The sequence below is a fragment of the Haemaphysalis longicornis genome, unplaced genomic scaffold (assembly GCF_048455015.1).
Source record: "Haemaphysalis longicornis isolate Haplotype H1 unplaced genomic scaffold, Haemaphysalis longicornis Haplotype H1 scaffold_5, whole genome shotgun sequence".
Lineage (NCBI taxonomy): Eukaryota > Metazoa > Arthropoda > Arachnida > Ixodida > Ixodidae > Haemaphysalis > Haemaphysalis longicornis.
Window position 1 is genome coordinate 123,564,531 of NW_027526385.1, and position 23,639 is coordinate 123,588,169.

At 45.2% G+C, this 23,639-nt stretch overlaps 1 long non-coding RNA gene across 1 annotated transcript; it reads left to right on the forward strand.

Moving 5' to 3' along the window:
* Positions 1–4,915: 4,915 nt before the first annotated feature.
* LOC144139389 (uncharacterized) lies at positions 4,916–23,639 on the forward strand. Its single transcript, XR_013316177.1, has 3 exons — positions 4,916–4,980; positions 22,395–22,463; positions 23,410–23,639. It is a non-coding gene; the product is annotated as an uncharacterized LOC144139389 (long non-coding RNA).

Below are 23,639 nucleotides of genomic sequence, written 5' to 3' on the forward strand. Positions count from 1 at the left end.
GCTGTGAGGCACGCTACAGCAAGAACTTTTTGTATAGCCAGATAGTGGGCATCTGCATAATTTGTGTATATTGCGACGACCTCGCACTGGCGACCACGTATATCTGAGAGGGTAGCGCACATCCCGTCGGGTAATGCCGTATGCATAGGGCGACCACATTTCTGCAGTTTGAAAATGGGACACCTCAGACTGCGAAGGGGTGAAGACAGCCGTACAAAAGCCCAAAGTTTAAGGTTTTCAGGAGCAATTTATGTGCAAGAAGTGCTCTAATTTAAAAGGAAACATTCTGCAGGAAGCCAGTATTCGGGCTGAGGAACAGGCCACTCACAATTCAATTACGTGCATTAATTTCAAACGTCCCTTTTCGGGTACTGCGTTTGTGTATCTTAACGACTTTTTATGTTTAGGGGCGAAGCAACTTTGGGGCTAGAGCTGTCTGCGTCTCGTGTCGTCGTCGTCTCACGTCGTCGTTGTCTCATGTCGTAGTATTCACAGTGTTTACGGTACAAAAAACCGGGACACTCGTTTTCCTACGCCTCATGCTAGATGTCGTCTCTATGGGCAAACACACGTACTCAAATTTCGAACACACCGGGACACCAGTTTTTCTTCCGCGCTGGCTGGCTTGCTTCTGTTTCGCTCCTTGCTCGCAATAACTATAAAATTTTCAGTTCTCCAATTTTAATTTCACTTCTCCTCTGTATTCGTAATTGCTACGTCGCATATATGATTGCGATGGTGTGGCGAAAGAGAGAGAGAGAGTTGCAGTCTTTAAATACAGCTCATGCTTCGCCCCTCTCCAGGTCTCACGTTAGTACAGATCGCCAGGATATATTTTATCATGGAAAAGTCAATTGTAAATTGCTTGGCACTTGTACACAAAGTTCAGTAAGACAAGTAATACCGTACACACTGTTGACACAGTTTGATGTCCACGTCGAGTTCACATTGGAAAATCGGCGCTCAACTAGAACCACGATTCCAGGAAAACACAGGGCCATTTTAACGCAGCGAGAAATCTGAGCTCCGCGTATATCAGTGTTTTCCGCCATTTAAAGGCTTGTACAGAGCTCTCAGTGAGAGAAACACCTGTATATTTTCATAATCCTGACAGTGGTCAATAGTGCAATGACTTGTTTGACAATGGTCCACTGGTGAAGTAAAGCTTCTTCAGATCATTCATGGGAAATAAACATTAAAGTGATTTTCGGTATGAATACATCGAATTGTTACTCCCTTGCTAAATATTGTGAAATATCTAAAGTCATATTTGTAAATTTTACTTGTAGTCAGTCACCACACTTCTGTTTTTATGCTTGCTTTGCGGAAATTGTGAAACCATTCAGCCCTGCAAAACCGGGATATGAGTGTTTATTGGTACAAAAAGACGGTATGGCAGGAGCGGATCTCAAAAACGGCACTGTTCCGCCCAAAACGGGATTTCCGGTCACCTACCTACGCACTAATGGTTCTTATGACCACCCGTGCACATAAGCATGTCCGAAGATGGATGCTCTTTAACCACGCTGCTCTATAGCCTTCTGTAAATCTTCGAAATATTATTATTTTTTTTTCATTTTTTTAAACTCAAAAGAAGAGACAATACTTGCGTACGTAATATACTAGCTATACCTTCGATTCTAGTTTAATGGTTTGAAAGTATAAAGGTTGAGGTTTGTTGCATTGTAGGTGTGGGAGATCAGTAAATTCCAATTACAAGCCAAACTGTATAGAATTTATTTTAACGTACAAATAATATTGATGAAGTGGCTTCGATTAACGCTTCGCTTCCAGAGAAATTTGGTTGAGAATAAATATTTTATTAAAAAGTAACTCAAAACGTGTCGCTTGCAGTATGCAGTGACTACAGTTACTGTTTGGTGAAATTGTACCCGTCATTAAAGTTATGGGCTCTACATTAGCCACAATACCACATACTACATAACGGAGAAGCAGCTGGCGTTACCATCCAAAAGTACTGGAGTTTAGGTAAATGTTTTTATACCTTAGCGTCGTCGAAGGGGCAGTCAGTGCGCCGTAAATAAATATTTTGAGAAAACTCTTCTAATACAAATCCTTACAATTCCCTGGTGGGTATGAAACTTGTAGTAACTTTGCCAAGCCCTTTATTACTAAGGGTACCTGAACATTCGAGAATAATTGTTACTTTGCAATAAAAACACTGATGTTTCCGGCTCAGTTTTCTTCACAAGAACAGCCTCACGTGGTGGAATGATGCAAGTTGCACTGGAATCATTCGTAACCCAAAATAGATTTCTAAGCTCCGCACGTTATTGGTCAAATTTTTTTACATTCGGCAGCCCTTCGTTTTCTGCTTTCTGTGGAGAATTTACAAAAAAGCTGCCAAATGGCTTTTTCTCGGCCTTTACTCCCCATAAATGCATTTTTGTTTGAAGCCGAATTGCTAGGTTTTTCAAAAACGTATAGGTGGTGTATCATCTTACATAAACATTTTTTACATCAGTTACACGGAGAAATAAAGACTACTAAATCTTGCACAGATAACATTGCTTCGGTGTCCTTTTATACACCTTGGTAAGATTTCTTCAGTGGTTTATCTTCTGTATCTCATACCTCCTACAAGCGCGAAAAATACATAAGCATACCCACAATCTAATAAAAACTGTTCAATTTTCTGCTATCACTATAAAAATAGAAGGGAATCAATGAAGATAGCTATAAAAGAAAAAATGAATGGAAGGGAATACACCAATAAAAAGATGAAAATCCTCTCAATACACCTCAAGTACTTTTATTAACCCTGCCAGCGCAGTCGATTTATTCTTATGTAAAAAAAGACGAATTGTAATCAATTGCGCGGAAAATTGCACTTCAAAGACCACTCCGTAATAATTTGAAATAATACAGGAGTAATACATTTGCAAAACGTTTCCTACGAGTAATAATCTATACAAAGCACTAAAAAACGCAAAGGCAAGAGTACGTTGTGCAAACATAGGCGAACCATTTTGGCGCAAAAATACATTTCAAGATCATGCTGAAAATGTAGAAGTTCGAGAATTCCCCAAGCACTGTACAATTGAACGTAGAAAATGTTGAATTGGGGGATTACGTCACATAACTAAGAATAAAAACAAATCTTCCCTTGAACTGTATAGTTTGTTGCTGTGGTTCGATTACAATGGGAACCTTTTGGAGCTTCTCTAGAAATAGCTGGGACGGGCGAATATTTTAGGAAACGCCCAGCAGGTGCTAAATAAGGGCAGCTAACTTAGCAACGGCAAGTACGCTCCACAACTTCAGGTTGTTGAAAATTTCCTCATAACGCTTCTTTGTAATGCGGTGCAAGCTCCACCTTTAGGATTCTTTTCTCGCAGGCTACCGTGATAACGGTTACGGCTATGGTTACTATCGTGCCTTTTCACTCTTTGGTGATTCACAAGCATCTTTATGTGTGCAGGTGAAACAAAATTAACCCAAATTTACCCATTTTGTTAACGCCTAAGTAGAAAAGGGTTTAGGTGGCTGAATAAATTCTGTTCGAGTGAACCGGTGTCAGTAATGACGCAAAGAACTTCTTATTCTGTTAGAGTACCTGTTGGAAATCACTATCCAGAACCCAATAAAATAAGCCCAAGAAAACGCTTTCGCATCAGTACCACCTGAAAAAAACTCCAATCCCAAACTGAATTTGACAAGTTGCAGTGGGTTGAAGAAAACAACTCAAAAATCAACATGTGACCCGAGAAATTTTACCAGTGTCTCCATAGTGCCAAAACATATGGCGTATCAATTCTCCACTGAATGTAACAATTACAGAGTGAGGGAATAACATACAGAATCTGGCGTTTTCCTATTAGAAAAGCTTGAGAAAGAATATCTCAAAGGAACATTTTTCAATATTGCGACTTTTTTTCGAAACGGTACGTATCACAAATGGCTCAGCGATGTGTGAGTTTTAACTTTAAGGTGTTGTAAGTGTTTTTTGTGGAACAACTTTAGCCCCAGTTTCTACAACCACATGCACAGGAATATTGTTGAGATGGTTTTTAAAGTGGTCGTTATCAATTTCTATTGCATTCATTGGACGCGGCTGCCTTACGTCACCTGCTATATTGTGTCGCTACTCCTGGATGCGTCATAAATCGCCGTAACGCGATTCTGCAGTGACGTATGCAGAATGTCTCAAATAAGCCTGTCAGCACTACAAAGGGCGAACACGTACCGTACCCCTCCCTGCAAATTATCGACAGTGAGGATTGCAGGACACATGGCTATTCTGAAAACGCAGAGAGCGTGCATAGCACTCCATAGTATTTACCAGCCTCGTTCAATTTCACAGCAATAAAACTTCCATTTCCCTTCTAGGTAGAACGAGCTAAAGTAGCAGAAAACATTACTGTAACCATCGACGTAAAACCGATAATACCGACGAATCAAATGACTTTGACTTAATTCTGCAAACTACTTATGTACGCAAGCTGCTTTGGCAAAGAAAAAGTTCTGTTAACTAATATTTACATACATATTATTTGTTATCTGTAAGAAACATGCACTGAGTACATTGTCATGTTAAATATGGCTAAAAATAGGATCTTGCATTTCATATAGCCGCAAAGACATTTGGTGCAACGTGCAGATACTTTGGGTAAACGTGTAGAGAAAAAGCACGGAAAGCATTTTGATATCAATTGTTTTGCTATGTATATAAACTAACGTGGGTCCAGCGATATTTTATTGGTTGAAATAGTCTGTTCTAAAAATATGTTACCGAAGTAAGTGCACAAAATATTTCGAAATTTTCAACACGCCTTTGCAGTTTTGAAACAGTCAGTTTTGTATCAAATTTGGGCGGCAGGGGAGCCAATTGGCTTGTTTACCACAGTGTTTCCAATAAGTTAAGCTGAAAAATGTACTGTATGTTTACATTTAGTGCTGGTACTCTGGCCATGTGAGCGTGGACACATTGGCGTAACAGCATGCATTGGCCCGAACGTTGTAAGTAGGTTTTTTCTCATTCATAGGTTTCACTTTGTTTAAAGAGTGGTATGCAGTAAAACTGTTCTTTTGGTTTGGCGCACCTGTAATGAAACAGTCTTTATGAACCCCTGATTGCAGATTAGAAGTCAGACTGATAAACGTAATGTCGCCCTTACCGCAGTGATCAGTTTCCTGTTTCCCCTTTAATGAACCGTCGAGCCCGTTTGTTTGAGTTGCGATTGCTATGCTGAATGCGGCCGTCGGAGGAAGCATAGACTTGGCGAGAGACACTTAAGCACAGCAATTTCGATCCTCACTAATGCGGTCTTTCGAATGTTTCTTCAAATGTGCCCGCCTGTAAATAAACTTCAAATGAAAAAAAAAATACGATCACAGATTAGAAGTCGTAGCTTTGTAAATGGGTTTCTTTCACCATACCCTGTACGACACAGGTAATAGAAAAAAAAATTACTTTGTCATTGAAAACACCCAGCATCCTAATAGCTCTTCAGTGAGATTGAATTAAGTTTGGTTTTTTGACTACAACAAAAATTTAGCTGATGTGCGCATTTGTGAGAAAAACGTCCAAAAAATTTGAGATAGGTGTGTAAAAAGCAAAGATTGATAAAAAACCCACACTTGTTTTTCCTAATCCAATACGCGGGAAATTTGAACTTCGCTTGAACAACACATGAACTTTCAGATTTTCCTGTGGGTGGGTGTAGGTGTCGAGAGTTTATGAATACCACTGAAGAAAACCATAGTTCCAGTAATAGGGATATTAGCGATGACCCATGGTCCTGAAGCACACTCATAGAAAGCCACGTAATAATGAATAACATATATTATCCATGCTTCAAAGGAACAAATATTTGTGTGAAAAGCACAATTTCATTCTACTTTTACTCAAACACTTTTAAACCAGATTTCCCAAGACTACATATACAGTCGCCAGGATTTGTTTTACAAGGTTTGATTTCATCGTAAAGTGCACATTTAGCCATGCCTGGTAGACTAAAAATTATTGCAATGTAAAGGTTTCTTTGTTGCATATCTAGTAAACTGTCGTTATTTTCATGTGTTATTTCTGAATTTAATTAATTTGTCCGCATCGGTCGGGACTATCGGCTAGGTCCTACAATGTACAAAGGGGCGAATGAGCAACTTCTGGAAAAAATCATGTTTGGCAAATCGTAAAATGTGTTGAATGCATGGTTTATCAACTTTACCTTTTGTTTTTCTCGGGAAACCTAGCCCGGAGTGGCCGGTTAACCAACGGCCGCCTTCAAGAGCACGCACGCAGCCCACGAACGCGAGCAGAAAGTAACCTTGCCTGACACCTAAAAACTGCGGTTAGTCCAAGCAAACAAGGCTGCCTCTTGACGAATAATAACAGTCTGCGTAGTAGTCGGAAGGCTTGCATGCCTATAGAGGAAAGACGGACGGGTGGGTAAGAAAAAGAACCTTTTTTGTGCGACGCAATCAAGGCAGCTGAACAAATGATGTAACTGATCCTGAACATAACTATGTAGCCTACTGCTCGACTTGAATGAGTTAACGATTGTCAAGTATTTGGACTCAGGTATGCATGTATCTGTTAAGCCTGCCCCAATAAAACATGAGACTGCGTATCTCTAGATGAGTGTATTTCGGACGCTGGTTCCACGTAGGCCGACATTTATTTTAACACAAAAGTGTTGTATTCCCGGGTACACCAAGATTTTGATGGCGTCATATTCTTCATGGAAATGACACCACCCCAACGGAAAAAGGGGAAACGTGAGAAAATGTTTCATTGACGCGGATGGCGCTGCCGTCTAGGAGAGATCAAGCGCCGAAAGTTGGCGTAAGCTGCGTCGTAGCCACGCCGAGGGGAGAATGGCACGAACGCCAACTGATTTGATGCGGAGAGAAACGCCAGCGGGTAGCTAAACATGTTCGCGCGTGGACGGTTGATGCTACGACTTTTACTTCTCGCGTTCCACAAGCTGAGCACATCGCAACGAAACCGGCTGCCGTATACAACATGGAGCAGGGCCGAAATGGTCGCACCTTTTATGAAGCGACCCGCTAGCAAGACGTCGCACGCCAAGCACACCCACAAGACAGCCACAATACAGCAAATGATGATCCTTTTGCTGCAGATATCACTGCACATTTTATCTTACTAACACAGGCCAACAGAAACAAAGACATAAACTGAGGCATACAGGATGAGCGCTGAAGTCCAACTGAACTTTTATTACATAAACAAGCCATATTTATACACACGCATGCACACCTACAATAAAACAATCGACACGTTAGAAAATATATATCAAATATGCCGGAAACCTGACATTCAAAACAGACCCCAATATGATTATCAGCGGGCCCACACTCACCACGTGTGTGTCTATTGAGATGGCTAGCTAGGGTGCTCCGTTTCGCGCGTGTAGACACTCAAGTTTTTTTTTGTGGACAGGGCTATGGAAAGAGCGCCGACGCAATATTCGCCTGGCCTACTGAGCTTAAGCATTTATTTCTGTTGCGCTGTATTGTTAAGCTGAATCACCAACTAGCCCAATACTACGCTCTGCACATTTCAATTTCCTGCTTTACCGATGCCTATGCGGGAGGAATAAACCACAGCTTTTTTTCAATTTTTGTCTGCAAAGGAAGTATACTTAGCGATGCGCTCGATTTTTGTTTGCTGCGCATCTGAGAGTGTTGCCGTGCACTGTCTTTGACCGCCGCATTAGATCTAGCTTTGTACAAGGGGGATAAAAATAATTAGGAACCACGGAGCACACAGCCTCCGACGCATGCAGCACCGTCTAGCTGCGCTGTCAGTAAACTCTGCGCATGCATAGTCCTTTCCTAGTGCTTGAGCGTGCGGCCTACTCATAGGTGAAATTCTTTATAAAGAAGCGACGCTGGTCATTTATTTTGATGCGTCTTTTATATTCTGTCACCGTTGAGGATTTTGTTAGCTACTATATTCGGCCAGAGGTCGGCGGAATCACTCATGAGCCTACTCACCCAGACTCATTTGGACTCAAACTCACGCGTGAGTTTTAGTTTGAGTGAGCGAGAGGCTACTGTGGCATGGTGAGTTTGAGGTTGAGTGAGTTTGGGCTCGACTGAGTTTGAGTACGCCTGAGATCGAGAGAGTTCTGAGTCCATTTTCAGTACTGAGTAAATTTTGAGTTTTGAATACATTTCGAGTTTTAGTACATTTTAGTTATAAATACATTTTGAGCTATGAGTACATTTTGAGTTTTGATCACATTTTGAGTTCTGAATACATTTTCTGTTTTGAGAAAATTTTGAGTTCTGAGTGCATTTTGAGTTCTGAGTACATTTTGAGCATGAGTACATTTTGAGTATGAGTCATTTTTCCTTTTGGAGTAGATATAATATTTGAGTACATTTTGAGTTCTGAGTACATATCAGTACCCTAGGAGGCAGCTAAGGTTGGCTGTAAAGTTTCGTGTGTCGCTTTCAGCTCGCAGTTGGGGTTACCTGCTGATACGGCAGTATTCGCAATGCGCATGATCGGTTGGTGGGAGGTGGGTGGAGAAGTTAAGGGGTGTCTGATTTAGCGGCTGTGTGCTTGAATCATAATCGACTTCCGAGGTCATATACATGTTATCTCACCTTTTCTTTTTGAAGGATCAACGCCGCCTGTATAATCATTGCCTAAAGCGTAAGCGCAAAATGGCCAAACAGCCACTCTCGTGTTTCTCTCTCCTACCCTTCCCCACTCCGTAGCATTCCTGTGGGCTTTGAGGTCCGCCGGCCAGCGCCGCTTGTTGGAAACTATCCAAAATAGTTTAAAGTTTGTTAAGGGTTCCCCAGGCAGCGCTCCTACGCTTTCTTTTTCACCATGCCTGTCTGTCATGGTCAGTAGCTGATAAAACCGCCTCTGCCTGGGAGCAAACTCACTTCGGCTGCTGCTGGCTAAGCCGGCTTTTTGCGCTTATCTACTTGGATCACGGGCCCCAAAAATATTTTGAGTGGGGCATCCCCCTCTGTCCCCTCAGCATTTTGGTCTTGTTTTGTCTCCGCTGTTGTCGCTCCGCGTCGGTACGCACATTTAAAATTAAGAACTATACCCTCGGAGCGCCCGGACTGCGTGGCAGGACCTTTAGCTGCTTTTCATTTTGTTTTCTATAATATTCTGAAATTTAGAAGCACGTGATACATTCGGAAATGTAATGCCTTAGAAGTGAGCGCCTGAACAAAAAATGCGGACGTAATTTTTTCTTCCCTAAATTGTCCACAGAGATAAACATCAGTAAAATAATGATTGCACCATCCGAAAATATCGGTTTTCGATTTGTATTTGTCTACCCGACAATTATTGTTCTTACACTATTTCAGTTGCGCCTGCGTCAGTTATCTTTAGAAAAAATGCAGCAAGTATAAAGCGAGTGACACGTTGAACGAGATCACCGTTGCGCCCAAGAACTATCGCCCGTAGCGGCTAAATGTGAGCGAAACGGCCCTTGAAACCAAACAGGCAACCTGACAGACACGCGTCGTAGAAGGGGGCGCAGCGTTCAAGACTCGCCAGCACTGACGTAAGGCGAGATGTCCGCCGGCGCGAGCCACATAGCGGATCGGTGCTCAACTAAGCGTCCCTAGCCTTCTCATTAAAAGGCGCGCGACGTGTCAGGCAATGTTAATACAAGCGGCGTTGGAAGGTTCCCCTAAGAAGCTCGGAGAGGGTGGTGGGAAAGCACAAGGCGGCGCTTGCTTACTGGTTGTTCACCTGTTTCTCTTAACGGGTTCATTTGCTAGGGTCAAAAAAGGAAGCGGGGGCAGCTGTACCCTCTGCAGCTTAAAATGCGTTGTTAACTGAATTGACTGGGCGAAGCCAGTTACGTTAGAATTATGACCGCATTATGAGATAGGTTGTGTGAAAATTTAAACTGATGGAGGTAAGGCGTCTATGGTATAAAAAATGCCCTGAATAACTGAATCACGCGAGCTAAATTAGAAAATGTATCCTGTGTTTAGTCATCAGGCCATCATAATGAGTCATAAATTGGGTTAAAATTCCAAACAATACCGCGATGGCTTGTGGGAAATTATATTCAAGGTATAGAGCAGGGGAATCACGTGGCACAAAAATGCGGTATGGTTATATCATGACCTGCTCATCGCTCATTATAAATTGGGTTAAAATTTGAATTCATGGGCCTAGGGCACGTGATGTATGAAGAAAGGTCTCGATGAGGGGAATTACGTGGGACTAATGCGAAAATGACTCCAGTTTATTATCATAAGACAGCCATATTGGGTCATAAATTTTGTTAAAATTCAAAATGATGCCACAAGAGTGCGCCGGGAATCAACTTGAAGGTTGCGATTCGGGAAGTCACATAGGACAAAAATGCAGTATGGCTATATCATGAGATAGTCATGGTGAGTCATTTTTTGGATGAACATTTTTATTTATGGCACTAGGATGTGTTGGGTTAAAAATATTCGTCTCGATTCAGGGAATCACTCGGGAGAAATACAAAAATGCTTCCTGGGTACAGTATTGAGGTACTCATGGGGAATAATAATTGGGTTAAAATTTGAGGTGACCTCAACCGGACGTGTGGGGATCAAATTTGAGATCTTGATAAAGGGGATCACGTTGGACAATTAAAGAGGTTTCGTGTTTTTAAACATGAGATAGTCATGGTGAGCAATAGGTTGGGTTAAAATATAGGGTGAGGCCGTTAAATCATGTGGGGTATCAAATTGAAGGTTTCAATGAGGGGAATCATGTGGGACACATAAATAATGCGTCCTGCCTACGGTAATGAGAGTCAAGTTTAGTCAGATTTGATTGAAATTCCTAATGACCCTGTGAAGGTGTGTGGACTATCAAATTAAATGTGTCGTTGAGGAGAATCCCGTGGGGCAAATTTTAAAATGCTTTCTTTTTATTGTTTTGATATTGTCGTGGTGAGTAATAGATATAGTGAAACATCAGAGTGACGCCACTGGGGCTTGTTGGGTTTGTTTATTTGTGTACATTGGGTTTGTTTATTTGTGTTTTGCTTTTACCGCCCGGCTGTGCCGGTCTGTGTTATCTCTGCGCCAAGGAAAGCGCGTGTTCAATTCTTTCTTTCTGTGCCGCATGTGTTATCTGTTGTGATAGGGAGAGCATTCCGATCTAACGTGAACAGCCCAGAATAATCTTCTTGGGTCTACTATGTTCTCGATGCGAATCGACGTTTCGAGAACCACGCGCGCCAAAAGATAAAAAGCCTGCAGTGCGGACGCCGGGGCATTCGATTCTGCGACGCTCGCTGACGCAAGTCACTTTGTTGACCGCTGCTTCGCCGCCTCTGTATTCTTTTAAGTTGTTAGGGGAGCACAAGTTCGCTCCAATAAACTTGTTTCTCCTGCAAGACAACTGCGTCGTCCTTTGCTTCGTGACATCTGGTGGAGGTGCTGGGTACGCACCCTTCATGCCCACTACAACCTCGAGAAGCCGCCAAGCCAGTCCAACAAGAGCCAGCCCCCGCCTGCAAAATTTACCACCCGAGTTCGGTTTGATGCCAGAAGGGCCCAAGAAAAAGAACGCTGCAACCAACACCATGGTGCAAGAAACAACATCGCCAATCGTCCTGCAGCAGCCCCGGGAACCGCCATCGTTCCGGGGAGCCCCCGCTGAAGACCCCGAAGAATGGTTGGAGAAGCTGGAGCGCGTCCGCATCTTCAACAGGTGGGACGACGAAGAAACTTTCCGGCATGTCTTCTTTTACTTAGAAGATGCTGCTCGAACTTGGTTCGAGAACCATGAGAGTTCTTTGACCGACTGGACTCGCTTCAAAAGGGAGTTCCTGAAGACATTCACTACTGTTGTGAGAAAAGAGCGAGCTGCGCTTTTGCTTGAAACTCGGACACAACACCCCAACGAAGGGGTCGTGATCTTCGTTGAGGAGATGAAGCAATTATTTCGCCGCGCGGACCCTGAAATGACGGAAGAAAAGAAGTTACGCTTCTTGATGCGCGGTGTGAAGGAGGAGCTGTTTGCTGGACTTGTCCGCAACCCGCCCAAAACCATCGCTGAATTCGTGACCGAAGCCAGCACGATTGAGAAGGCTCTCGAAATGCGTGCTAAGCAGTATGACCGGAACTTTGTTGGCGCGGCCAGTGCGAACTACATCGACAACATGCGGGTTCCGGCTGATAGCCTACGCGAGGCTATCCGCGAAATAGTGAGGGAGGAGCTGCGGAAACTGCTCCCGACGACGCCGCAACCACAAGTCGCTTCTCTTACCGACGTCATTAGAGAAGAAGTGCAGCAAGCGCTGGGAACTTCAACGACGCCAGTAGCACCTCGCGAGCCGCAAGCCATGACCTACGCGGCTGCTGTACATCGCCCTCGCCCACCTGCACCCTATCGTCCCGAGGCTCCGTACCGTCGTCCCCTCTCGCCGGCCCGACCACCTGCGGCGCAACCCCCTGCCCCAAGGAAGACCGACGTGTGGCGAACGTCCGACAATCGTCCGCTGTGCTACCACTGCGGAGAGGCCGACCACGTCTACCGTCGCTGCCCCTACAGGAGGCTCGGTTTGCGAGGGTTCTCCGTCGACGCACCCCGCCCCCGAACTGGTCAGCACCCATCGGAGATCGAAGAGTACCTGTCCAATACCAGCCGTCGACCAGCCCGTTTCAACCGTTCGCCGTCACCCTACCCATACCAGTCGCCGAACCGCCGTAGCAATGCTGAGTTCTCACGTGGAAGGTCCCCCAGCCCACGCGGGGGAAACTAAAAGCAGCAACTTCTGGAGGTAAAGTTGCACGATCGCGGAAAAATGAAAACCCTCCAACGACGCAACGACTCGCGGAAGACAGTGACTCACAACATGCCCTCATCCCGACGACCCGACCCAGACCTGACGAGACTCCCGTACACGACGAGACGTCCGCTGAGAAGACGATGACAACGACGACGCACAGTGCCCGACCATCAACACGCACAAGCCGAGATGCGACGCCCCGACGCACCCGGAACTCGAGGAAGGCGGCATCCGACGTCAAGGTGTCCATCGACGGCTTTGACGTAGTCGCCCTCGTAGACACGGGAGCCGACTATTCGGTAATGAGCGGACCATTTGCGTCTAAACTGAAGAAAGTTATGACCAGATGGGACGGTCCGCACATACGCACAGCAGGAGGCCACCTCGTGACGCCAAGTGGAATGTGCACATCGCGCGTCACCATAGACGGCACAACGTACCCTGCGGCGTTCGTCGTTCTGCCTAACTGCCCCCGCGACGTGATTCTCGGAATTGACTTTTTGACGGACAACGGCGCAATAATTGATCTGCAGACCAAGTCGATAACATTTTCCTCCGATCACTCCACGACGCCGCAACCGAACCCCGATCACCGTGCTGCTGTCAGGATCGCCGACGATCACATCACCCTGCCACCCCGCGCAAGCTTGATGATCGCCGTCTACTGTGAGGATGCTGCTTCTGACATCGACGCTATCGTAGAGAGTGATCGAAGGTTGCTTCTCGACCGCGGCGTCTCCGTCGCAAGAGGCATTGCGCACTTTAAGCAACGCCAATCTCACGTTTTGGTCACTAATTTCACCGAAGAGTACCAGCATTTAAACAAGGGAGCTGCAATTGCGTTCCTCGAAGAAACGCAAGAAGCAAGTGATGTGATCGCAGTCGCCGACTTTGAACGCACACCCGTAGAAACCTTCAAGCTCCCGCAGCCATTCGACGTGAATCCGGCGCTACCGCAAGAACAACGGAAAAAATTATTGGCCTTGCTGCGTCGCTACAGCGAATGTTTTTCGTCGAGCGCAAAACTACGTCAGACCCCTCTAGCGAAGCACCGAATAATAACCGAAGATGGAGCCCGACCTACCAGACAGTCACCGTACCGCGTCTCTTCACACGAACGGGAAGCCATCCGGACTCAAGTCGACGACATGCTGAGCGATGACATTATACAGCCATCGAAAAGCCCCTGGGCTGCGCCCGTCGTACTCGTAAAGAAAAAAGACGGCACATTAAGGTTTTGCGTTGACTACCGGCGACTGAACAAAATCACGAAAAAGGACGTGTACCCCCTTCCCCGAATCGACGACGCCCTCGACCACCTCTGCCACGCGAAGTACTTCTCATCGATGGACCTGAAGACCGGCTACTGGCAAATCGAAGTGGACGAGAGAGACCGAGAGAAGACTGCATTTATAACCCCAGACGGCCTATACGAGTTCAAGGTGATGCCGTTTGGGCTGTGCACAGCACCAGCGACGTTTCAAAGAGTCATGGACACTGTGCTAGCTGGCCTTAAGTGGCACACCTGCCTCGTATACCTCGACGACGTAGTGGTATTCGCCCGGACTTTCGACGAACACCTTGCAAGGTTGGAGTCTGTACTCGAGGCCATTCGTACGTCGGGGTTGACGCTAAAGCCTGAAAAGTGCCGTTTCGCATACGGGGAACTCAAGTTCTTGGGCCACGTCGTCAACGCCGCGGGAGTCCTACCTGACCCGGCAAAAACTTCAGCGATTGCGAACTTCCCAAGGCCGAAAGACAAGAAGGGCGTGCGAAGATTTCTCGGGCTGTGCGCATACTACCGGCGCTTCGTGGCAAACTTCGCACGCATTGCAGAGCCACTCACGCGCTTGACGAAAGATAGCACCCCTTTCAGCTGGGAAAACGACCAAGAAAAAGCATTCTGCGAGCTGCAAATACGCCTGCAAAGCCCGCCCGTGCTCGCTCATTTCGACGAAAATGCCGAAACGGAAATGCACACGGACGCCAGTGATATCGGCTTGGGTGCCGTCCTTGTCCAAAAGCAAAGCGGCTGCGAAAGGGTAATCGCCTATGCCAGCCGTGGCCTGTCGAAGGAGGAGAAAAACTATTCTGCCTCTGAGAAAGAGTGCCTGGCTATTATATGGGCGATTTCAAAATTTCGCCCATACGTGTATGGAAGGCCATTCAAGGTTGTAACAGACCACCATGCGCTGTGTTGGCTCGCCAATTTGAAGGACCCCTCTGGCCGTCTTGGGCGGTGGAGCTTGCGCCTGCAGGAGTTCGACGTTACCGTCGTTTATAAATCCGGCAGGAAACACTCCGACGCCGACTGCCTGTCCCGCGCCCCCGTCGACCCACCACAAGACTCTGATGAAGACAGCGCGTTCTTCGGGATCGTGACGGAGAGCGACCTAGCCGCCCAGCAGCGTGCCGACCCCGACTTACGCGTCATAATCGAGTACCTCGAGGGATGCAACGTTGCCGTTCCTAGGACCTTCAAACGCAGCTTACCAGCATTCAGCCTGAGAAACTCCGTCCTTGTGAAGAAGAATTTCTGCCCCGGAACAAGAGCGAATTACCTCCTCGTCATCCCCGCGGACCTTCGTGACGAAATTTTGGAAGCGTGCCACGACGACCCGTCTTCCGGACATCTGGGCACAGCCCGCACTATTGGAAAAATCAAGGCGAGGTACTACTGGCCCGGCCTTACCTCTGACGTCACCCACTACGTCCGGAGCTGCCGTGACTGCCAGCGACGAAAAACGCCGCCGACAAGACCCGCCGGACTTCTGCAACCGATCGCCGTCCCATCGAGACCATTTCAACAGATTGGAATGGACCTTTTAGGCCCGTTCCCTACGTCACGATCACACAACAAGTGGATTGTCGTAGCGACAGACTACATGACGCGCTACGCAGAGACCGCCGCTCTTCCGAGGGGGACTGCACAAGAAGTGGCGAAGTTCTTTATAAGCCAAGTTGTGCTACGACATGGAGCCCCGGAAGTCCTAATCACAGACCGCGGAACGGCATTTACTGCAGAGCTGATGCAAGGAGTATTACGCTACAGCAACACGGATCACCGAAGAACGACCGCGTACCACCCCCAAACGAACGGACTAACAGAACGTCTGAACAAGACAATCGCAGATATGCTGTCAATGTACGTTGACGTTGAACATAAGACTTGGGACGAAGTTCTCCCGTATGTCACGTTTGCGTACAACACGGCTATCCAGGAGACGACGCAGCTGACGCCGTTCGAGCTTGTCTACGGTAGAAGGCCGACTACGATGCTCGACGCCATGCTTCCGCACGTAGAAGACGACGACCTCAACGCCGACGTCCACGGATATCTTCAACGTGCGGAGGAGGCCCGCCAGCTCGCTCGAGTTCGTATAAGGGACCAGCAGCTGGTGGATGCCGGCCGCTACAACCTCCGACGCCGAGACGCCGAGTACCAACCAGGGGATCGTGTGTGGGTTTGGACTCCCATCCGACGACGCGGACTCAGTGAGAAGCTCCTGCGACGGTATTTCGGACCCTACCAGATTCTACGACGTGTTGGCCAACTTACCTACGAAGTGATCCCCGATGTTGACTCCGGCACATCACGACGACGCACGCGGCCTGAAGTCGTCCACGTGGTTCGCTTAAAACCTTTCTACGAACGATGACGAACTTTTATTTTCATTTGTTCGGACTGTCGCTTATGTTAGCATCGGGTCGATGCACTCTTAGAGGGGGGGTAATGCCGCGAACCATACATTGGGTTTGTTTATTTGTGTTTTGCTTTTACCGCCCGGCTGTGCCGGTCTGTGTTATCTCTGCGCCAAGGAAAGCGCGTGTTCAATTCTTTCTTTCTGTGCCGCATGTGTTATCTGTTGTGATAGGGAGAGCATTCCGATCTAACGTGAACAGCCCAGAATAATCTTCTTGGGTCTACTATGTTCTCGATGCGAATCGACGTTTCGAGAACCACGCGCGCCAAAAGATAAAAAGCCTGCAGTGCGGACGCCGGGGCATTCGATTCTGCGACGCTCGCTGACGCAAGTCACTTTGTTGACCGCTGCTTCGCCGCCTCTGTATTCTTTTAAGTTGTTAGGGGAGCACAAGTTCGCTCCAATAAACTTGTTTCTCCTGCAAGACAACTGCGTCGTCCTTTGCTTCGTGACAATAGATATAGTGAAACATCAGAGTGACGCCACTGGGGCTTGTTGGGTGTAAAGTAAAGGTGTAGATGAAAGAAATCGAGTGGAATAAATAAAAAGTGCGTCCACTCCTTGTCATCATGATATACTTATGGCTTGTCACCGATTGGGTAAAAATTCAAAGTGATGCCGATAGGGCGTAAAGGTTATCAAAAGATTTGTGTCGTTGAAAGAAGGTAGATAGGATGCAACCATCGGAATGCATGACACCTAATATTGACCAGTTATATAACAAAAATGTCTCATTCAGTGCCCCATAGGTATATTTGTCCTCGCGAATTGTTGGCTCGCCATTTGAAAGCGTGATTGGTTCTGAACATTGCAGCACTCAACGTTCGTCCACAAGCCTGTGCTCCAATGAGACAGCTTAGGAACAATTGCCTCCAAATTATACGCTTCCTATTTACACTCAGAAATAAGTGCGTTGGCACCATCACCGAATGCCTCAGATCGCGTGCGCATAGTGCAAATTTCCAAGCATGCCTCACTGCTGTCGTTGTGCGAAAGTGTAGATATTGAATACGCGCCTCTATACCTCATGCTGAGCTGGTTGTTAAACAAGGCCCTGAAATACTCCTTTAACTGTGCAGGCCGTAGCCGTAGATGCTCATGGAAGTAAAATATTTGCCTCCGCATGACACTGTTTCCTGCCGCCATACTGGGACAACTTATTTGATACAGCAAGATTTCACGGCCGCTTGCTTGCTTAAAAAACTTAGGCATTTAAGCGGCGGGTGGGCACCGCGAACAGCTACTTCTTGGCATGACCGGGCGTTGTCTGCCTCCACGACGCTTTTATTTCGCTTTCGGTTTAACTTTTTGGATACCCGAGCTGCAGCATAGTTGTCCAGATATTTTTTGTCGGTTTCCCGTAGACGACATAAACAGGAAATACCTCGAAAGACCTGAAACGTGCGATAGGGATAAAACATGAGCGTGAATAAATACCGGGTCCAGACGCACCGAATCACCATACGTATTCCGGCAAATTCTCTAGGTTCGAAGACTTTCCGATTCAGCACGATGACCAATTCGCGGCAGCATTCAAGGGACGCAGGAAATTTGTGCAGGGAATAGATTCCACACATGGAGAAACTTCTTTTGTCGTGGTGGACTTAACACGTTTCTTGCATGAGCACTTTTTCCTAACGCTGATGGTTGCCTTCTCTAACGCTGAAGCAAACAACGCCGTATTCGCGCCCGGACGAGTAGCTCCTGCACATTGCCAAGTGAAGGCAACAACGGCAACCTGCCCACGGTTAGAAAATGAACATCAATACGGGATGAAAAGTAGCGCGTCCTACTGGCACGGCGAAAGGTAGTCTCATAGGCAACCCCCGTCAGGACAAAGCGCGTGTGGGGTGGTCGTCCACTTTAGCTGGTTCGACAAGGAATTATGGGCAAATCTGACTGCTCTCCGACGTTTTGAATGTTCTCTTTAACGAACTGTTGGACGTGTCACTGCTGACCTACCGAATTAGTGACACCAATTTTCGCTGCCGGCTGGAAATTTGATATCCATGCACGGCACGGAGCAACAGCCTGGGACTACGACGTCGTCTGCTCACCCCGCAGTCCCCAGGAAATACCTGCCAGGTGATACTTCGATCGTTATTACATGGCTGACCCTAAACATTATGGTCTATACAACTTATAGAAGTGCGCTACAGTGAGCAGTGGGTGGCTGCAACTGTTGAGCCGTCCCGAAATTTAAAAATAGCTTCCACAATTTCCATCTCTATGTTGCCACTGAGGCTGTTCGCTGGCTTTGTTTTGATGGCTGCGCGAGCTTTTTCATACGTGGCCTGTCCACGTTTTAACGATGGCCAGTCCAAATGCTGCAAGCACGATTGATCGCTCTCAAGCACCAGATGAGGGTTTTTAATATTGTAAGGGCGTTGGGTACTTCGTGAACTAGGATGTTTATTCAACAGCACCTTTTTCTCCGAACACCGGTCCAGGAACCAACAATGGTGACAATCAGTACAAAGAAAAAGAAGTGTTCCGCAATGTGTTTGAGGATGGGAATATTGTGGAAGCGAAATAAATGAATTTCCACGCCTCGGAGCTTCTCGCCTAAATATTGTAATACTTCAAAGCTGAACTCGCCATTACTAAGTAGCATGTGCTTGCTTAAGCTACACGCGAATCCTGACACGGAAACCAATTATTGTACAGCCCTGACGAGCTCATGACACAACTCCGAATTTTTAGTTATGAAGTGACTGCACATAGAAGTATTCGATGCGGCAAGTGACTGGTTTTAAATTTTCTCCGTCAAATCCTTCCCTTTGATACAACAATTCTTTTTCTGCTACCATTGTAGCATCTGCAATGAGTTTGCGCAGTTTAACTACTCCTAACTCGTAGTGATCATCAGGATACCCTTTTTATTTATATCATATGATTTTATACATCAAAACCTTTATCTGATACACCACACACCCTGTCGGCGTTGTTTTGAATGTTGACCAAATTTGTGACTTACCATGACTATCCCATTAGGATTACGAGGAAGAAGCTTCTATTTGTCCAACGTGATTCTCCTCGTGAGGACTTTCAATATAATCCATGCCCAGCCGCGGCATCACTTTGATTTTTAACCCAATTGATGGCTCCCTATTTATATGTCATGTTTGTCACGTGATGTCCCTCATTGAGACCTTCAATTTGACACCCGACACGCCCAAGCACACATCACTTTGAACGTACACCATACCTATAACTCCTCATCACTATGTCGTGATAAAACCAGGAAGCATTTTTTATCTGACGCAAATACCCACACCGAGATCTTCAATTCCATACTCCACAAACCTAGCAACATCCCAATGAATTTTGAACCTTTGTATGACTCACTTTGACTATGTCATAATTACGTCGAGAATGTATTTCTTATTGTTCCAATTTCCCTAACCGAAACATATAATATGAGCGCCCACACGCCTATGGGTCATCATTAGGAATTTTAAACTCTATTATGACTCACCATAAGTAGTCATAATTATGCACTACAAACAATTTTTTTTCTCGCCCACAATATTTCCCTCCTGGAGACCTTCAACTTGATATCTCACATGCCCTAGCGGCACATCACTTTGAATTTTACCCAATCTGTGACTATCCATGTCGAAGGGGCCCCAGCACTATCCAGGCCACCGCATATCATCGAGCCTGGACCCCCCTGTCAAGAATACGAACAAGGAGCTTACAACTCTAGTTTGGTATCCAATATATAATAACAATATAAAAATATACACGGCTTTTTGTATGAAAAGGAATGCACATTACAAAATTCGGTCAACCCAAGTCATGAAGGCTTGTCGGGCTGTACCTGGCAGTCCGCGACAAGTAAGAAAGGTAAAAATTTTGATTTGCAAGTTTTACGTACACAGGCGAAAAAACAAGGCAGGCTACCGAACAAAAGTAGGCCAAACAAGTCATATAACAAGCACAAAAAATACAAAGTGGTGTAATAGCAATGATGTACGTAAAGGGAAACCTACGCGTGAAAAAAAGAGCTAGTCTAAAACTATGACATGGAAGAATGATTGGTTTTGAGATACAGATTGAGTGCACGTTTTGATGAGAGAGAGTAGAGCTCAGTAGGAAAAGAATTAAATATGTTAGGAAAATAATACTATATTGTATAACGACCAAAACGGGTATAACAATTCAGTTTATTAAATTTGTCGGGGTGCCTCAGTTGTCTTTTAGGGACGAACAGAAAAGCTAGTCACTCTCCCAAAAATGTCTTGTAACCACAGTCTAAAAAATACTGCATCCAATGAAGGCAACTGTACAAAGGAAAAATTTGTCGTGGTGTCTCAGTTGTCTTTTCGGGACAAACAGAAAAAGCTAATCACTCTCCCAAACATTTCTTGTAACCATAGTCTGAAAAAATACTGCATCAAATGAAGGAAACTGTAAAAAGGAAAATAAATCAGTATTAAGGTGTACGATGGCATTAAAAGCAACGTTTTTAAGGGTATATTTTAACTTAGAATTCAATTCTGGGTGCCGTGTAAATGTGCGGCGATGTAATATAGTAATTCAGTATTTAGGATAGCTGTACACAAGTGCATACATACAATTGCCAGCAAGCAGCGCTACTCATCCTGGCAGGCAGGTATAGCTGTTGTAAATATGAACGAAAACTGTTTCAGACCTCATTGGAGTTACGGTATTATGTGGTACCGAGTGTAAGAGTTCCAGCTCACAAATTTGCATCAGTAATATTTTCACCACCCGTGAAATTTAAAATTGTGAATGGTTATGAAATCTGTGTTCATCCGAGCCCGAATTAATTCCTAGCCCGAGATAGTTGAGTCAAATTGAGTTCTGAAATTAATTTTATGTTTCCAGTCCATTTTGAGTTCTGTGTTCATTTTAAGTTTTAAGTTCTGAGTACATTTTGAGTTTAAATACATTTTGAGTTCCGAGTAAAATTTGAGTTTTGAGTGCGGTACATTTTGTGTTTTAGAGTACATTTTGAGTTTTGAGTGATTTTTGTGAATAAGTACATTTTGAGTTTTGAGTACTTTTTGAGTTTGGGTGCTTTGAGTTCCGATTACATTTTGAGTTTTGAGTCCGAGTGAGTTCGGAGTTTTGCGCTCACTGTGAGTTTGAGTATGAGTGAGCGCAGATGTGCTGCACAGCAGTGAGTCTGAGTGTGAGTAAGTAATGATTCGAAAATAAATTTGTGAGTAATTTTGAGTGAGCCGCGCCCACTATTCCAAAGTATGTATTCGCCAGCCAAGCATGTAGCAGGCTTATTGCAGCTACCATGATGCCCTTCAATAATCATCCCGATCGGTGGCGATGCAGCGTGAGAGGTCACCTCAATATACACGACCGGCGCCGCTTCTTGATCAAGCATCTCCATTAAACGGAGGCCACCCTCTCAAACTATCTAGAAGTGCGCATGCGCGCCGTTTACTGAATTTTCATCTAGATGATGCAGCATGTGTCGGATGCTGTGCGCTCCGTTGTTCGCATTTCTTTTAATCACCACTCTACCTCACGTGAGTTCTTTGGATACTTTGTTTAAATGGTACTTTCAACTACTGCTAAATTGATGAGCCCAACTTTAGACTACTTTTCGTCGAGGCTTGGACCCTTTCCGCATTCTATCCTTTTCGCCCGATTTATTGTATGCAGCTGTGTGTACCAGTACCAAATGATACGATTTATGATAAACGTTAGTGCTAGATTAGAAATAGAAAAAGATGTCGGTGGTATAAGGTATCAGGAAGGTGAGTTTAGATCACGCGGAACAAATTTCAATATTTATCAACATTGCGGACATCCAAGTTACTGAAACGATAAAGAAAAGACAAAATCAATAAGGTGTTACAACCAAATAAGCAAAACAGTGCAATAACCGTCCTTGCAATGATTCCAGAAATAACGGGTTATGCGGCGTGTTTCTTTCATTATTCTTTAGCACCGAGTGTCGTGCTTCTACGCTGAGGGACATGTCGGCGTCAATGTACCTGACGGAAGGCCCTGTTATGTACGTACAATGACGTTTTTGATAAAAAGCTTTTAACTGCATAATAATCAATTTAACAGAAAGCTTTTGTCTCCATTTGTATATACATCACAACTTTTTGTAATGTTCATATAAATTGCAGTAGGACTCCAAATATTCGACTTTATGGTACCCTAAAACACGTCCTAAAATGCAGTTTTCGCAAAATATGAACAAAAAACAGGCCTAGAGATACTGCCGACAATTTTTGCAACACTCCCTTCATTTGAAGTACAATGCTTTATAGGATCGGAAACGCAAATTTTTAAAGAAATGTATTGCGTAAGGAATAATACAGTGCCGGTTCCCATTCCGCTTTATAAAAACAAACCTCTTACCGCGGAGTGTTGACACGATTCCCGCCATCCAGGGTGAATCATAGCACACACAATCACGACAAGCACACGTGGAAGCCTTGGGCGGTCAGAAAAACCTCGTCGGCGAATCACTGCTGAGTTGAAAAAAGAACACATGCTCACTGTTCCAGCCACAGCCGCAGCTTAAGAGGAGATGCAAGCAAAGAGAGGGGAATGGGTTTGCAGAAAGGAGTGGGTAGCGCCTGGAGCTGAAGTGACGAAATGTGCCGCGGAGTAGAAAGATATGCCGGAGAGAACCGATTGACAGTACTCAAAATTGGTGTACAGACCCGCGGAACCTAAATTTTGTTCGCGGGCCAGTCGTCCCCTTCGCGTGGGTTGTCAGATAACGCGGGCAGGCATAAAATTGCTTCAGATAACCGATATTTTTAATGCATTGTATCTACGGAAATTTGGCCAGTACTTGACTACTTCGTCGTAAAACTTGGGTTCCACATAAAACGGGATTCCTATGCGTACGCGAAACTTCCAAAATATCCTGCATAATGCCACTTTTTATGTGGAAAATTAAAATTTCCTGCTTCTCACAATGCTTCTTTTTTCATTTTTAGCATGGCGACAAAGGGAAGAATGGAACTTGCTGGGATGGGGTCTGCATTACTAGTTAAAAGTAACCCACGGGTTCTCGTCTGCAAATATGGACAAGACACGTTTCTGGGACTCCCTTGTATTTATCAATATTCAGGCCTGTTATCAATCATAATAAAGTACTCTATCTTGTTTATAGTGACCACGTACTGATAGCAAAAATGATTGCAATAAAGCGTGCGATTTTTAAGAA